The 18,143-nt window shown below is 40.1% G+C and overlaps 1 protein-coding gene across 2 annotated transcripts in view; it reads left to right on the top strand.

Moving 5' to 3' along the window:
- The window catches only part of MN1 (MN1 proto-oncogene, transcriptional regulator), a 56,862-nt gene that overhangs the window by 25,682 nt on the left and 13,037 nt on the right, over positions 1-18,143 (top strand). The window contains exon 2 of one of the 2 annotated variants that reach the window (XR_012849585.1): positions 17,307-17,411. The exons of the other annotated variant lie outside the window; for it this stretch is intronic. The gene's annotated coding sequence lies outside the window, so the exon portion shown is untranslated. The remainder of the gene's footprint in view (positions 1-17,306; positions 17,412-18,143) is intronic. 2 annotated transcript variants of the gene reach the window in all.

The raw sequence follows: 18,143 nt of genomic DNA, 5'->3' as shown, positions 1-18,143 counted from the left end.
AAAGGAAAAGTGGAGTAGTTGCCCATGGCAACCAATCAGGTTGCTGGTTTTATTTTCCAAAAGGCCTCTGAAAAATGTGAGGTGTAATCTGATTGGTTGCTATCGGTAACTTCTCCACTTTTCCTTTGCTCCAGTCTTTAAATATATCTCCTCCTTTATATTTTGTTTGGCTTTCCTCTATTGTGTATGGGCACACTTTATTTATATTTCAGAGATACATAAGTGGTTACTATACATCACTTAGCTTCTAGAAATGCTGGTTAAAATCTTTTAACTTTCTAGAACTGGAGAGGGTTCAAAGGCAGGCGAATAGATTATTAAATGGGATGGGAGGTGTTGATTACAATGAGGCTACAGAAATTGGGCTTGTTGAGCTTGGAAAAAAGACGTCTTAGAGGGGATCTTATTAAAGAAGCTCTGTCACCACATTATAAGTGCCCTATCTCCTATATAAGGAGATCGGCGCTATAATGTAGATGACAGTAGTGCTTTTTATTTAGAAAAACTTTCTATTTTAAACCACTTTATGAGCGATTTTTAGCTTTATGCTAATGAGTTTCTTAATGCCCAAGTGGGCGTTTTTACTTTCGACCAAGTGGGCGTTGTACAGAGGAGTGTATGACGCTGACCAATCAGTGACCAATCAGCGTCATACACTCCTCTCCATTCATTTACACAGCAGCATCGCGTTCTTACTAGAACACGATGTGCAGCCACATACACAGACATTAACGTTAATCAAGTGTCCTGATAATGAATATTCATGACCTCCAGCCTGGACGTCATGTGTATTCAGAATCCTGACACTTCTGAATCTTTTCTGTGAGATTCCAGCAAGCCACGCGTAATCTCGCGAGATTACGATGTAAACAAGATTTCGTTTCCCTTGCTGGAAATCTCACAGAAAAGATTCAGAAGTGTCAGGATTGTGAATACACATGACGTCCTGGCTGGAGGTAATGTATAATCATTATCAGGACACTTGATTAACGTTAATGACTGTGTATGTGGCAGCACATCGTGTTCTGGTAAGAACGCGATGCTGCTGAGTAAATGAATGGAGAGGAGTGCATGACACTGATTGGTTAGCGTCATACACTCCTCTGTACAACGCCCACTTGGTCGAAAGTAAAAACACGCCCACTTGGGCATTAAGAAACTCATTAGCATAAATCTAAAATCGCTAATAAAGTGGTAAAAATAGACCGTTTTTTTTTAAATAAAAAGCACTGCTGTCATCTACATTACAGCACCCATCTCCTTATATAGGAGATAGGACACTTATAATGTGGTGACAGAGCCTCTTTAAGATGTATAAATATATGTCTGGTTAATACAAAGAACTAGCATATAATCAATTATTTCCAAGGACTTTAAAAAGGACATTCATTGTGTGTGGAAGAAATAAGTTTCAGACCTCAATATAGGAAAGGGTTCTTTACAGTTAGAGTAGTCAAACTATGGAATGCCCTGCCCCCAAGAGGTAGTGATGGCAGATACTATGTCTGCATTTAAAAAAAGGCTAGATGATTATTTACTGACAAATAGCATATAGGGCTATAACTAGTCAAGCAATAAATGATGGGTAATTTATTGAGAAAGGTCGGACTTGATGGGCCTGTGTCTTTTTTCAACCTATGTAACTATGGAGGGATGGAGATAAGCAGCTGCCAGATACTGGCTGCGATTATCTCTTGGTATACAATAGAATTAGACGGGTTCAAATTCAACCTGTGTAATACCTGTTTCCCTCACTGTCTCCATACACATTAGGTTATTGGCAGATCCTATTACATCTGGCAGGAAGACAAAGTATTTTTAAAGCTGGCCATAGACATGGGATCAAGTAACCAATCTCATGTGTACGGTGAACGGCAGACCTTAGGGGGAACCTGGAATTGTACAGATTGGGTTTTTAACCGAATGTTTCCCGCAGATAAGTGGCAACACATGTCTTGCAGCTGCTTACAGTGGCTAGCCTAAATGGGCATCTTTATGGTGGAGGCAGTAGAGATAGGGGTCTATGGCAAGTCCAAGGCTTTTGTTATATTTGTTAGAATTTATAAATTCCATTAAATAGTGTTAGTGTAATGATGGGGGTAGGGAAACAGACAAGTGAGCCCTAATCTACCCGCCACTCAGTCCCTGCCTACTTGCAACGACCCGCCCTAGGCGACGGGGTACAACTGGGCGACGGTCCCTACGCTCAATAAGTGCACGACAGACAAATAGACAAGGGTACAAAGAAGCTAAGGGAGATGGGGCAGTTGCCCACGGCAACACCGTGAGCAACAAGAGTGGTGAACGAGCCGAGTCAAACCAGGAGTGTACGAGGTACCAAACGCAGAGCAGGAGAGTAGTGCACAAGCCGAGTCAAACCAGGAGTGTACGAGGTACCAAACGCAGAGCAGGAGAGTAGTCAGTAAGCCAGGGTCAATATGAAGCAGGGTCAAATAGTTCAGAAGCTGCAGCAGGGCCAGGAAACCAAACGAGAAGAATCACAAGCAAGGAGGAACAGGAAAGGCAGGTATAAATAGACAGAGGGCGGGAGCTAGCTCCGTCTGGCCAGGCTGTGATAGGCTCTCCCACTCCTAAGCCTGCCATCCTGAGTGGTGGAAGATGGAGTCAGTCTCACAGGCATAGAAGCAGGTGCAGACTGATTACCTATGGGCGTTGACACAGAAGCTGTGCCTGGCAGATCCTTTACAGTTAGGTTGGTGTCTTATATGTATTTGTGACATTTAATGAGAAATGTGTTTTAAATAGTAAGATTAATTTTGTTTTCTAAGAAGTATGTAAACAGTACTGATGTTCAGGTTAAAGGGGTATTTCAGGCTACAACACAGGCTGGGCATGCACAGTGCCGCTTCATTCAATGTCTACGAGACTGATGGAAACAGCCAAGCGCTGTCTTTGACTGTTTCCATCATCCCCATAGACTTTGAATGGAGCTGCACTGGGCATGACTAGCCCTGCTCCATTCAGACTCCTCCTAGCAGCTGTCTTCCCAGTGTTTGGACCCCCACCAATCCAGCATTCATCACCTATCCAGTGGATAGGTAAAAAATGCTGGAGGCTGGAATACCCCTTTAATGACTGATTGTATTAAAGGTTAAGCTGTTATATGGAAGTTATTATTGAGAAGTTAATCCTGTGTTCAGACGGCCTATGGATAGCATATCTGTAGTGTACTCTGGACTAGAAAGAGCCTCTACCTCTCTGGAGATTTTGGTGTGGCTATGTCTTAGGGTATGTTCACAGGCCTTAATTTCTGCCATTTTTCAGGGAGTAAACGCTTCGAAAAATGTCTGGAAAAACGGAAGCTGAACGCCTCCAAACATCCGGCTCCAGTTTCAAAAAACGCCACATTTAAAAAAAAAACTGTAAAATGAAGTACATGTCACTTTTTGAGATGTTTTTGGAGCCGTTTTTCATTGTGCCAAAAGAAAAACGGCCGCAAAAAACGACTCAAAAAACGTGTGAACATACCCTCACTTTTATCTCCCATGCACTGGCCACGGGTTTCACCTTCCTGTAACATCTGTTTGATATAAGTTGGGACAAACCCTTTAAGGCAGCCATGCACTTTGAGATGTCTTATGATACCCAAGACATCAGTAAGACATTTTCAAGTTCTTACACCCCCTACACAGCAAAACAGGGTCTGACCATTCAGAGTGGACATTTGAATACTGGGGTATCAATATCCCATATAGATCCTGTAGATATCTTCCTATACATGGGCCAGTTCTTGATTCAATGATTGTATAGTGACTGGCCACATTTAGACGAGAAATGTAGTTTTCACAGCACCAGAGATGGATATAAAATTCTGAGTGCAAGCCTCAGAGGGACCCAATCCAAAGTCCCACAACAGATATCCACGAACAAAATAGAGACGAGGCAGCACTTCCAAAATACAAAGGGATTTATTCACCCACCAGTGCGACGTTTCAATCCAGTTGGACCTTTCCCAAGCATTTTGGAAGTGCTGCCTCGTCTCTATTTTGTTCGTGGCCACATTTAGAGCCCCACATATAACGTGTACAAAACAATAGCTTGTGGCCTCTTTTATACACATTTAAACAGCAAATAGATAATTTATTGAATAGAATTTGGAAAATAAAAAAAATTACGTGCTTGACCCCATCAAAATTTTAAACTATAATTTCTGTAAACTTGGCAAAAAGTTGACTTCATTAAACAAATCCAAGCTTGTACGTTTTTCTTTAAGACAACCCAAATGTTTATTTTTTATATTTAACATTCTATCAAACTTCTTAGCCAGGGGAACATTCACCTCTCAAATGAGATTGAGTCAGGACCATGACCACATTCTATAAAAATAGCTACAGAATTTTTATTTGTGACCTTTTCAGAGCTTTTTGCCCATGGATTTGAGGCAAGGACCTAATGAGACTGGGCCACTGGTTGGCGTTTGCAGCTAATCAGCAGCTACAGGTGAGATTCTTATATTCACCCAAAGGCGTCATCTGCTCTTTCTCCTCCGCTTATAACAAAATTAGCATTTTAAATATTACAAGTAGAAGGAATGTAATATTTGTGTGAAAGTCACGTCCAGCACAAGAAGACGTCGGCTATATGTCTTACCTATATTTTCATTTTATGTATAAAAGAGTATTTCTCTCGCTCACACTCTCTCTCACTCTATATATCTATATACAGATTTATATATATAGATATATCTATATATATATATATATATATTTTTTTTATTTTATTTTTTCATTTAATTTTATGTAGAAAATAGTATTTCTCTCTCTCTCGCTCACACTCTCTCTCTCTCTCTCTCTCAATATATCTATATATAGATTTATGTATATATATATATATATATATATATATATAGATCTATCTATATATATATAGATATATCTATATCTATATATATATATAATGTGTGCGTGTGGCTGGATGTTTTCCGTGACTCATTAAGTAAATTATTTGGATCAGAGTTTAAGAGGAAGTGTTTTTAAACCTACAGTTTATCTGACGCAAACATACAAGACACTGCCAGCCATGGGTTACTATATAGGAGTGCCCGTTGTGGTTTAGCCTTGTACATCGAAAAAAAGGTGATATTCGGTGTTCCAATATAAATGGAAATCGGGTAGTGGTCGTTAATTACGGCGCATGGCCCCACATGTCCCCGTTTTCCCAGGAGTGGGTCAGATTATGCAGACCAGAGGTCTTTAAATTAAACTGCATATTTTCCCATCATCTGAGCTCCTGAAGGACCCAAATTAACTGAAAAAGCGGGGAAGATTCTATTAACATTTGTCCATTATTACCTAGAAAGATAGATATAAAGGCTCAACTAGTTCATCTTTATGTGCAGTTTTTCATTATTATTTTTATTTAGCAGTCCCTAACCCTAAAACACCAATCGTCTTATTTTTAACTGGTGGTTCTAACATTCACTAATATGTACGTAATCATGGAAATCTGAGATAACAAGAGAAAATAGGAACTGTCGCCCTTCATTTTCCTGGTTTGTAGAGAAGCAGAGAGTCAATGGATTGGAAATAACATGGCTCTAATAACTCTCATTAGGTAGGGATCACTAATCTCTTATTTACTATTCTAAAATTGAAGCTACCTACTATAAAGGAGTGCTGAGGGGGCCTGGCGTCTAAGGGGTCTCTCTGCCCCATATGAGGAGGCCAGTACTATAAATGACATATGATAGTTGGGGGTCTATTACAGATTTTTTTTTATTGGGAGCTGAACAGGTATATTTAATATCTTATAAATGACCTTGACAAGATAGTGGGTGCTAAGATTTTCCACTGTACAGATCCCTGAACCAGAGTTTGGGGATTGTATATTGTGCCTGGCATCTAGCTGAAGGCACTGTGACAGAGCCCTGCTTGTCAGATGGTACTGCCAACCAGCATGGCTGCGAAGACTGGCGGAGAACAGCTGACGGACAGCAATTCACAATACCGCCACCAAATATCATTTTTGTGTAGATGCTACTGGCTATTACACTGACCATGCTGGATAATGTAGCACCCAGCAGCAGAAGTCTATGGACAATACAGTATTTTACTACTCCTTGGCAGGGGGTATGGTAATACCTGTACTACGGCAAATGCTTGAAAGTCTTTGTTCCATTTTGATAATAATGTCAGTTAATACATATTTCTCTGGAATAAGTTGCAAGATGAATTAGAATGTAGACTTTACGGTAGGCCTGATATTGTTTAGTAGCGTGGGCTTTACCCCCTACTGCATTGCATACAGAATATCAGCATCTAAGTTACATCAGCTCTCGCCCTGTTTATACAAGTATTATGAGCACTGTTATCGCAAGAGATTTAGTGTGCACTTGAGATAATGCTCTCTTCAGAGATATTACTAGACAAGCATAATGAAAAGATGTACAATCCGCAGACATGTCATGTAAAAGGTACTGGGGCACATGATATTTGATGGGACTGGCTTATTGTGTTTCCTGTGACCATCCCTGTGTATTCATTTTGGGTATGATTTTTTATTTTTTATTTTTATTATTATTATTATTATTATTATTATTTTTTTTTTAATTATTATTATTTTTTTCATATTTTTTTATTTTATTTACTATTTTGTTTGTGATGTCCTTAGCGGGTTTTAATGATTACTATGAATACACTAGCTCTAATTTCATGGTACACAAGTAGTGGTGTTTCGTCAGGTTTGTCCCTGAAATGGACAGCATACGACGCAGACATTGTTGCGGCATGAGATTTGCCTTCTCTGCATATGTGCGTTCATACATATGTATGACATGTCTTTGTCTTTGAGTGTAAACACAAAGATGAGTGGAAGCAAGACGCTTTCTCTCTCTGTGGGTTTGGAAATGATGGGAATACTAAGGGAAATCACAGATTGCATATTGCACTAACCATTATTTGCATCTAAAAGGAACAAGTAAGAAACCTCCAGTATACAAGCTGTCATGGTATAACAGGGCCTGGCACATTGTGATTTGTTGTTCCAAGAAAGCAAACAGTCACAATATGCCTGCTAGGGGTGACAAGCTGGTACTTGTAGTTCTAGAGCAGCTGGCAAACTACAAACATACTGTTAGGCCCTGTTCACACTGAGTTTTTTTTGCAGGTGAAAAATTCTGACTGAAAAAATCAGCACCGTTTTTTTAAGTTGTTTTGCACCACAGGCATTTCTTGGCATGTTGTTTTGCCGTGTTTTTTTTTGGGATTTTTTTACCTCTTCAACAGACAAAGAAAATAAACGCGAGTGGTTTTTGCCATAAAACCGTGGCAAATAAAAACTCAGTGTGAACAGGGCCTTACTGTGTATTCAGTGCTTGAGGCTGGGAGTAGTATTGCTGCTGTGCCTTTCTTGGGGGAAGTGTTTGTCTGTAAGGAGTCAAGTCACATTCTATCTATCTATCTATCTATCTATCTATCTATCTATCTATCTATCTATCTATCTATCTATCTATCTATCTATCTATCTATCTATCTATCTATCTATCTATCTATCTATCTATCTATCTATCTATCTATCTATCTATCTATCTCTATATCTATCTATCATCTCACCCAACTGAGGCAACTGGCAAAGTATTAGTCATTTCAGCTTGCCCCCATCCACAGTTCTGACTGTGAAACCTTATGTTCATTTCTAAGCAAGCAATAGTAACATATATGGAGTCCGATAATATACTATAAATCCTCATACACATGTCCATATTACAGATCTGTGTGCCTCTGATTTTATACTGAGACACTAAGATGTTTTTTTTTTCTCATGAATTCATATGGACTCTGGTTCCAACGAGTGCGGTATAAGAGAGATATTCTCATGGTGGCACTATACACTGGCAGAAGCACCACGGGTCTTTAATAGGGACTGCATATTACATATTGCCAAGGCTCTGTGCATGCCGCTTTGCTGTGTGCATGGACCTTATAGTAGGCTAATAGCATTGGTACACTTGATATACATTGATCTAAAGGTGTACCTGGAAGTATCAGTTCATATTTTATATTCAGGAACCGGCAGAAACGACTTGTGTTTTATGCTTGTTTTGTTTTCTCAAAGCTTTAGCATTCTTTATAATGAGTCAATAAATACACAAATAAATGTATAGGGTTCTTTTAATGCAGATATGTAGCCTGGAGCTATGCTGCTTATTTGGACTCCTCACCATATTCCTAGTTCTTTCACATACTGTTGTATACAATGGCAGAGATTTATTTAAATGGTGTTTTTATAAACCAGTCTTAATAAACAATTTGTTGGCGTTAGATGCAACATATTTAAGAAGCACCCCCACAATAATTTTTATTCTGTGGCTTGTTGGAAAGGCACATTATGTAAATTATGGTGAAGGTATTTTTCTTACCGGTGGCCGTATTTGTGAGTTATCCGCTCCCTTCTGGTCCTCAGCTGTGTCATGTGACCAGCTATAGGACTCTCCAACTGCCACAGCTTCTCATGTGTGGACAGGAAGTCAGTTTCTCCATTCATTCCTATAAGACTCACATCGAGGCTGTGATAGTAATAAATAGAGAAACTGACTTCCTGTCCACACATGAAACTCTCCAACTGCCACAGCGTCTCATGTGTGGACAGGAAGTCAGTTTCTCTATTCATTACTATAAGACTCGCATCAAGGCTGTGATGGTAATGAAGAGAAACTGACTTCCTGTCCACACATGAGACTCTCCAACTGCCACGTCGTCTCATGTGTGGACAGGAAGTCTGTTTCTCCATTCATATCCTATAAGACTCACATGGAGGCTGTGATGGTAATGAATAGAGACTGACTTCCTGTCCACACATGAGACTCTCCAACTGCCACAGCGTCTCATGTGTGGACAAGAAGTCAGTTTCTCTATTCATTACTATAAGACTCGCATCGAGGCTGTGATGGTAATGAAGAGAAACTGACTTCCTGTCCACACATGAGACTCTCCAACTGCCACGTCGTCTCATGTGTGGAAAGGAAGTCAGTTTCTCCATTCTTTACCATCACAGCCTCGATGTGAGTCTTATAGGAATGAATGGAGAAACTGACTTCCTGTCCACACATGGGAAGCTGTGGCAGTTGGAGAGTCTCATGTGTGGACAGGAAGTAAGTTTCTCCATTCTTTGCCATCACAGCCTCGATGCGAGTCTTATAGTAATGAATAGAGAAACTGACTTCCTGTCCACACATGAGACGCTGTGGCAGTTGGAAAATCCTATTGTTCACATGACACAGCTGAGGACCAGAAAGGAGCGGATAACTCACAAATACAGCCACTGTTAAGAAGATTACCTTCACCACAATTTACATGATGTGCCTCTCTAATGGGCCAGGGAATAAAAAATATGTTGTGGGAGTGCTCCTTTAAGAGGCGAATGCCCATCGTCCGTACGTTGGATGAGATGCGGCATGCTGAGGGGACTCGGAGACGAGAAGCAGTGCAGTGAGGGGAGTATACATATAGATTTTTTTCCAATGGGGGGTAGTCTGATATGGGTGGGGGGGGGGGCAAGGTAGGGCCTTTACCTTGCTACACCCCTCAGAGCGAAATATATACCCCAGCTAGGAACATTTTCCTGGCGAAAATTATTAGAATAGTGTTAGGGCGCGGTGCACTGCCCCCTTTTAGTAAGCCATGCCCCTTTTTTCCAAAAGTGTTGAGGGCAGCGTAAAATACTCCTTTGAGTCTTTTTAAACTTTTGTGCCTTTTGCGACTTTTCTGCGCCAGAAAACTTGTGAGGAAAGGTTGATAAATTCCCCCATAGTCTTCTAGCACAATTTTACTATACCAGTAACATGAAATGTCCAATAGCACTGCTTTTCTCTTATCATACAGAGGACTGATCGGGGCCCCCCATGCATAGGGACCTGGGTGTCATTGCACCCTTTACACCCCCTTTAGCCACAAAAGAGTTGCTATATAAAAACAAATGACTGAAGATTTGTATGTGCTTAATGCTATGGAAATCTGAATATGGTCCATCATACTTGTTCTTGAGGACTGTATTATGTTCTTCTGTGTTAAACGTTTGAGACACGGGGGGTTTACTTTCTAGTACTTGGTATTCCAGGAATGACGCAAAATTTCCAAAAGGACACCACAATACAGCCACAATCTTTACAAAATATACAAAGATCAACAGGGAAGTGTATCTACTTTCACAGCTTTTCTGATCCCCTCCTGCTCAGAGGTGCTGCTGCTGCCCTGACCACAACATTTTATAAAATGATCTGCTGGAAGTGGTTTAAGAGACATTGTTTTGTTCTTGCTGGCTGCCTTGTCTGTGAGCAGTGTGTGTATGTCTGCTGGAGACAAGCGGAGTGGAAATGTCAAGGGTCAGGCAGAAGGAGGGGGATCAGGTCATAGGCAGCGACTACCCCAGTGTGAGAAACCTGAAACGTGTTCTGCAGCTTAACTGTTTCTTCTCCGGCGGCACATTCGAGCCCAGACATCAGCTGCGCAGGCTGGATAATATGCAAAGTTAAATGTCCTGATAGATTCTCTTTCTGCATATTATTACCGCTTTGGTTTTACAAGCTGAAGCCATTTTCCTTTTAACAACAAATATAATATCACATTATGGTTCTTTCAAGCTGTTATTAATATTCAAAAGTAATACAATGAATGCGATAAAACCAAATGTCTGTGACCTCCTTGCAGTTCTGTTCTGAATAGCTAAACAGATCATCTTCCAAGAATAGATACTAAGTGATACCGGGAGCATTCGTCGCTGCCTTACGACACTCGTGAATAGCTTCAATTGGGTGAATAATCCAAAATCTATTGAAAAGTAATGTCTGTTCATGCGCCTGTGTCCGTAAAGACAACAGTTTGTGGTCACACTTGTATGACGGTAACAAACAATTATGAGAAGGAAATTGGAGTAAAATCGAAACCCTGGGTGAGGTTACTGGCAAAGGATTGAGGCCGCACATCCAAGTTACCGCGACTTGTAAAATATAACATATATTCCTCCTGCTCAACGACGTTGTATCGGAAGTTGAATTGCGACAATGTGTCGTTTCACAAGGACTGAGTTCCAATAGTGGAGGTGCAGCTTTATGCAGTTTAGAAGGTAGCTATGAGTTAACATATGCAAATGTATTGAACATATAGCGTATCTTATGTGGTATAGTGGTGCATTATGGGTGTACTTGAAGCAACAATGACTATACTATAGGAGCAAGCATCAACGCATAGTAACTCATTAATAACATATGAGAGTGAATGTGAGAAAATCTTACATGAGCGTTGACTTGGGTGACATTTAATGGCACAGTGTGCATGAGCCTTTAATCTGCTGGGCTTTGGCTTTAGTGATGTGGATATATGAGTTCCTAATCAGATTTGTGAATAGCTCTGTGGTATCGTTGCTGTCTTATCCTGTGATTTGGGGGGTAATAATAAATTCTGGGACTAATGAGAAGGAAATAAATCTAGAAATTTGTTTTTAACTATAGAATTGTTGGTGCAACCCTATCCAATGCCTCTCGATACATGTAATTTACCCAATGGCAATCGATGCCACCGTAATTGAAATGTATCTAACATGCTTAAAGTTGTGTTATCTGACAAGCCCAATTGTGGTGATCACCTTGTGTAGATGAGCTAATTTTAGTAGTCCGTAGTCATTCTAGAAATGACTGGTTCCAAATGTCACACTCAGATGTTATAGAGGAATCGATCACGTCCTATTGAAAAACCGCTGCACGAACACACTTAAATACACACGTTAAATAATTGTTTAAAATTAACAAGTCAGATCTTTGCAAAATAGTCGTTTACAATCCCAGACCAAGAACAGTTTTTTTTCTCTCCATCAAAATACATTTATGGCAATGTTTTATTGGCAGGGGGTCCTCCCCAATCCCAAGAACAGGGGTGCCTGGTCCCCGTTTTTGACAAAGAAGTGGTTGCACATGCTTGATCACTTTTTTAATATCTATGGAAGATACAGAAATAGCAGAGTGGGTACTTGGCAGTGTCTTGTTGTATTTTCCTTAGACTATAATGGAGTGTAACCACACACACACATACACACACACACACACACACACACACGTACACACACACACACACACACACATACACACATACACACACACACACACACACACACACACACACACGCACGCACGCACGTGGGCACCTCTGACAGGAATGGGGACCATTTGGTCCAAATGCTGCAACCCCTCTAATCAGAACCTCTTTAAACAGTAATAGAAATATTTTATTGCTAGATGGTAAGTGGGATGAGGATGTAGGGATGGAGAACACATACTACGGGCCTGTTCACATCGCCGTTGCCCTTCCGTTGAGGGGTTCCATTGGTGATTTTGTCGGGTTAACCTATCAACGGAAAGGCAAACGGAAACCTCAGCTTCCGTTTCCCTCACCATTGAACTCAATGGTGATGGAAACCTTGCTAATGGTTTCCATCTGTCACCATTGTGACAGGGTTCCTTGTTCTTGACGGAACCAATAGCGCAGTCGACTGTGCTATTGATTCCGTCAAAACTACGGAACCCTGTCACGTCAGCGACACGGAAACCATTAGCTAGGTTTCCGTCACCATTGAGTTCAATGGTGAGGGAAACGGAAGCTGAGGTTTCCATTTGCCTTTCCGCTGAGGGGTTAACACGATGAAAACCTCTGACGGAACCCCTCAACGGAAACGAACGCTGATGTGAACACAGCCTTAGTTTCCGTGTTTAGGAACAAAGAAAAACCTACTGATAACTATATACATATATATCAATAGAGCAAGATTAAGCAGTCAACTAGTAACTGCACCATATGTTCAGATAACTCCTACTTTCATTCAATCAGTGATGACGATTTACAAGCACCTTGCTACAGACAACCGTGGCAAGAATGGACATGCTGCTTTTTTTCCCACGAGCGGCCAAAACCCGGCTGGGATAAAAATGCCTCTGCCTCCCATTAAAATCAATGTGGGGCAATTTTGGATGTTTTTTCAAAATCAGCGCCAAAAAACTGTGTGAACAGGGCTTCAGGATAGATTTGTTTGGCTATAGACTTTTATATGCCCTCCTGCAACTGTTACTGAAAGAGTTCTTGATTTGACTTGATATGATAACGCATCACAAGAATGTCAAATTTTCAAGCAGGAACAATGGGGCAGATTTACTAATACTGTCTTAAATAAGGACAGCTTAGAATTAGACTAGATGCGCCACATTTATCACAGTGGCTCATGCTGGATCATACATTTGGCGCATCTCCTGACACTTCTGTCTAACTTTACAACTCTTGGCTTACTTTAGACCACTTTTTTTTTTGCCAAAATTTTGGTGCAATTTGCCATCTTAAACCACACCAACATTCCACTTGACCACGCACACCCTTTCCTGCTAAGCCACGGTCCCTTGGATGAATCATCGTAAAAAGTGCCTAAAACACTATAAATGTGGTGCATTTCCATTAGTGATTCTCCTACTATTTTTCCATGATAAATTTATCAATAGTAACTCATTGTTACTACTCATTTCTGCTGGTTACGTTCATATCTATAAGAGGCTCCAACACTTAGGTTAAAATTGGTTCATCTAAGGCTTTCTTTGCTGTTAGGCAACGCGCACTTTTGAGCGTTCAAAATTCTTGTTCACAGCTACAGGGATTTTACAACATGCTGAAAAATATCCACAGTATTAAAATTCATGCACTTCTGGTGAGACCCTTGAAATCTCACAGCACATAGGGGTCCGGAAGATTTTCAAGGTAGACAGATGTATTACAGCCCATCAATGTCAGTAAGACCTTTGGCCATGGATGACCAACCTTCGCTGAGAAGCAGCTGTGCCATGATCGCAGCACTTTTAAAGTGCATTGTATTGTGGAGTATCCCTTGAAAATAAAACGAACTACAATATACAGTGAATCTGGCTGAAATTTAAGGGAGGCAGAAATAAGGAGCAGTTAACCATATGCTCGGGGAAGGCACATGGAAGTCAATAGTTATAAGTCACTTGAAGGTGTAAACGCTCCTCAGGCAGAACAAAAAGTCGTCCTTTTTCCATGAAAACATAGCAAATTATTATTATTACTTATTACTCTTTTATTGTATTATAGACAGTTTATTGCACTTAGGTTATGTAGTGGTGCTCGTGTTTTATACACATCTCTAAGATCAATGTTAACTTACTGGAGTGCAGTACAACTTGTCCTTGCTTCCTAAATCCTTCTGCAAATAAATGCTAATATGTGGTATTTATCTAGGAAGGAGTCCATGTTCGTGGCACAAGACATCATTTTAATTGTCCCGTCCCGCTGTGTCTGTTGTTGTTGTTATCACTCCAGTACATATGCTGTTATTTTAGCCATTGACTATTACGTATAACATTATGAGACATCAGATTATTGTGTCTTTGTATGGAGGCACAGAAAAGCTGTTTTTGCAGCTGGTTCAGATAGAGGAAAATCTCTTCTTACATTTGACACAGATCATTAAGCAGAGAGTTTAGGCCCATTACGAGCACAATAACACATGTGTGTTAACTCCTCCTGTTGACACTGCTTGGATTATAATGTAATATATGTGAGGTGACATATATACCTGTGTAAAATGCCATCTGAGGAGTAATTCTTGGAGCTGGCATAAATCATTCAGATCTGTTATCAGATACGGTCTCTTTATGATGTTCTCATGTACAATTTTACTTCGAGACGTTGCAGAACTTGTGCTTCTTCGTCTGAAGGCCGTTTACTTGTCTGATACATACAGGTTTTGTACTTTATTAATATTACGAAGCCATTGGAGACGCCATTGTGCTTCACTTGTTTGTCATTAGTCATGGCGTGATGTCCTCAGTGACAAATAGCAGAGGGAAGACTATGAAGCCTTATGTTTCCTGGCCGGTCTGTTACAACTTCCTCATTGTGAAGGATGGTCAAGCAGCGCACAGACATTACAAAACAGTTGACTGTCGGTACTGTAAGAAGACTGAATCTTTTGTCAGGATAGACAAAAGACATTTCTCTACTATCCAATATCTCTCTACCTAAAGGCGTCCATACACAATAGATCAAATCTTGGTGAAGACAATTCAGGATAAAATTATAAAAAGCTCAGTGAAATTTTTAACACAATAGACCCATGCTGAGAGCCATGAAAAATTGTTGGATATTTTTGACTATTATTACCAGTGGTTTTTGGGATTGCTAATACATTTTGGTGGGAAGCCTGATTAAAAAAAAATGTTTCCGCCCTTGTGTAAGTACGTTGGTCAAATCACACATCAACCTCCAGACTTTACTAGACTTTAACCCTTTTCTGCCGCAGCCATTTTTTTGATTTTGATTTTTGTTTTTTCCTCCCCACCATCCAAAAGCCATAACTAATTTTTTTTAATTAATATTGCCGTATGAGGGCTTGTTTTTTGTGGGACGAGTTGTAGATTTTCACAGCACCATTTTATTGTACCCTATAATGTAGTGGGAAACTGGAAAATAAATATTTGTGGGTTGGAATAGGGAAAAAACTGCGATTCCTCAATCTTTTGGGGGATTTTGTTTTTACAGCATTCTTGGTGCAGTAAAAACAGCATGTTAAGTTTATTCTGTGGGTCAATCCGATTACGGTGATACCAAATTTATATAGTTTTTTTCTATGTTTTACAAGGAAAAAACGTATTGTTATAAATAAAATTTGTGTTTTGTCGCCATATTCTGAGAGCCATAACTTATTATTTTTTCGTCGATTGAGTGGTATGAGCGCTTATTTTTGGCAGGGCTAACTGTAGTTGCTATTGATACCATTTTAGGGTACATGACACTTTTTGATCACTTTTTATTAAATTTTTTTGTGGGAGATAAAGTGACCAAAAAACAGCGATTTTGGTGTTTTTACATTTTTTATTTTTGACGGTGTTTAACGAGCGGACTAAATAATGATATATTCTAATAGTTCAGACTTTTACAAATGCGTCAAGACCAGTTATGTTAATTTTTATTATTTTTTTTACAGTGTGCTTGAGGGAAAATGGGAAAAGTTTTTTTTTTTAACTTTTACATTTTTTTTAATTATTAAAAAAAAACCTTTATTTTACTGTTTTTTTTTTAATTGAACCCGTGACCATTGGATTGTTTGCATGATACACTGCAATACTAACGTATCACAGTATATCGTGATACTGACACTGTCCTATGAAGCTCTGCCTGATGGCAGACCTGGTGGCCTTCATAAGGCCCCCAGACTGTAAATGCCAACCAACGGCACCCCGCAATTGCATCACAGGGGGCCGTTGCAATGTTACAGGGGGGCGGTGCCCCCCTGTTTTTAGTAATTTAAATGCTGCGGTCGCTATTGACTGTGGCATTTAATGGGTTAAACAAACATCGCGCTCAAGCGGGATCCCGTTCGTAACCCCGGGAAGGGGTTAAAGGGGGTTTCCACCATCGACATTTATGGCATATCCACAGGATATCTATGTCCCTCACCTATTGGGATAATGGAGGTTCCCTTAACCATTTTCAGCCAGGTGAGTCGGCTACTGCATCCAGGCGATGCTGTATTTTTTATTCTCTATTCTCGGTCCATGTTCAGGATTCTTATCACCTTAAATTGTAGCAAGTCCCAGAATAAGAATAAATCTAATTTAAAATTGAATGTATTAAAGAGGTATTCCCAGAATGGACAATTATGAGCTATCCACAGGATGGGTGATAATTGTCTGATCGCTGTGTTCTCCATCACTGGGAACCCCACCGATCACGAGAATTGGGGTTCCGAATCCCCTGTTCCTCCTCGCTCTTCGACTGCATGAGGACATTAAATGGAGCAGCATGGGCGCTGCCGCTTCATTCAAAGTCTATAGGAATGACTGTATAGGAGTACTGTGCTCGGCTGTTTTCGTCAGTCCCTTAGACCTTCAATAGAGCGGCGGGTGTATGCTTGACCGCCATCTCATTCAAGCTTTCTCACTGCAGCGGGTGTAGTGTAGAGAATCTGGGTTCTCGGACCCCCATTCACATGATCGGTAGGGGTCCGAACGGTGGGGCCTCTAGTGATCAGACTATTATCACTATCTTTTGAAGCTTACAGCTGCAAGTACAGAGGCTAGAGAAATAAAATTCTAGTATAAAAAGGAGAAATAAAACTTTATTAGAATAACCACAATCACCTTGAACAGTCAGAATAAAATATCACAACATCTGCATCTCAATATTACATCAGGGAAAATGAATTTGTGATAGGAATCTCTGCTTGCAGTGTAAGTACAGTTATATATTTTCTCCTGCTGTGCTGACTGGTAAAATTGATTGAACTCCTTTTAATTTTAGGGAAGAACATTTGCTAGGGTTCTGTGTAGCTGCTAGATGGAGTTTGCTACTTCTGGGAATACAAATTACAAGGATGCCCTAAAGACGATTGAGAGATATTTCAAGGTAACCAAAAATAAACAGCAATAAGATGATGTTGATTTTATTGCTGATATAGTTAGTGCCTCATTCTGCGATTGTTCTGATATCACTGTCAAAATGTTTTTTAAGATATCGAACAGTACTCTGAACAAAAGGATTTCTGGGTATCCTTGCTTCATAAGACAAATGTAGTATTTAAATAAATATTAAAAAAATATATATATTCTTATATTGATTTGCCTTAACATTAAAACCACCTGCCTAATACTGTGTAGGTTCCCCTTATACTGCCAAAACAGTTCTGACCTGATGAGATAAGTACCTCACAAGACTTCTGAGGGTGTCCATTGGAATCGGGTACCAAGAAGTTAGCGGCAGATCTTTTAAGTCCTGTAAGTTACTTGTTTTTCCAGAACATCCCACAGATGCTCAATCGGATTGAGATCTGTGGAATTTGGAGGCCAAGTCAACACCTTAAACTCTTTGTCATGTTCCTCAAATCATTCCTGAACAATTTTTGCTTTGTGACAGGGTGCATTATCCTGCTAAAAGAGTCCACTACCATTAGGGTGTACTGTTGCCATAAAGCGGTGTACTTAGTGTACAACAATGTTTAGGTAGGTGGTACATGTCAAAGTACCCTCCACATGAATGCCAGGAACCAAGGTTTCCCAGCAAAAATATTTCCCAGCAGAACATCGCCTTTTTCCTATATTGCATACTGATGCCATCGCTCACCCAGGTAAGCGACGCACT

The sequence above is a fragment of the Rhinoderma darwinii genome, chromosome 1 (genome assembly GCF_050947455.1).
Source record: "Rhinoderma darwinii isolate aRhiDar2 chromosome 1, aRhiDar2.hap1, whole genome shotgun sequence".
NCBI classification, from domain to species: Eukaryota; Metazoa; Chordata; class Amphibia; order Anura; family Rhinodermatidae; genus Rhinoderma; species Rhinoderma darwinii.
This window is presented reverse-complemented; position numbering and strand designations above follow the sequence as displayed.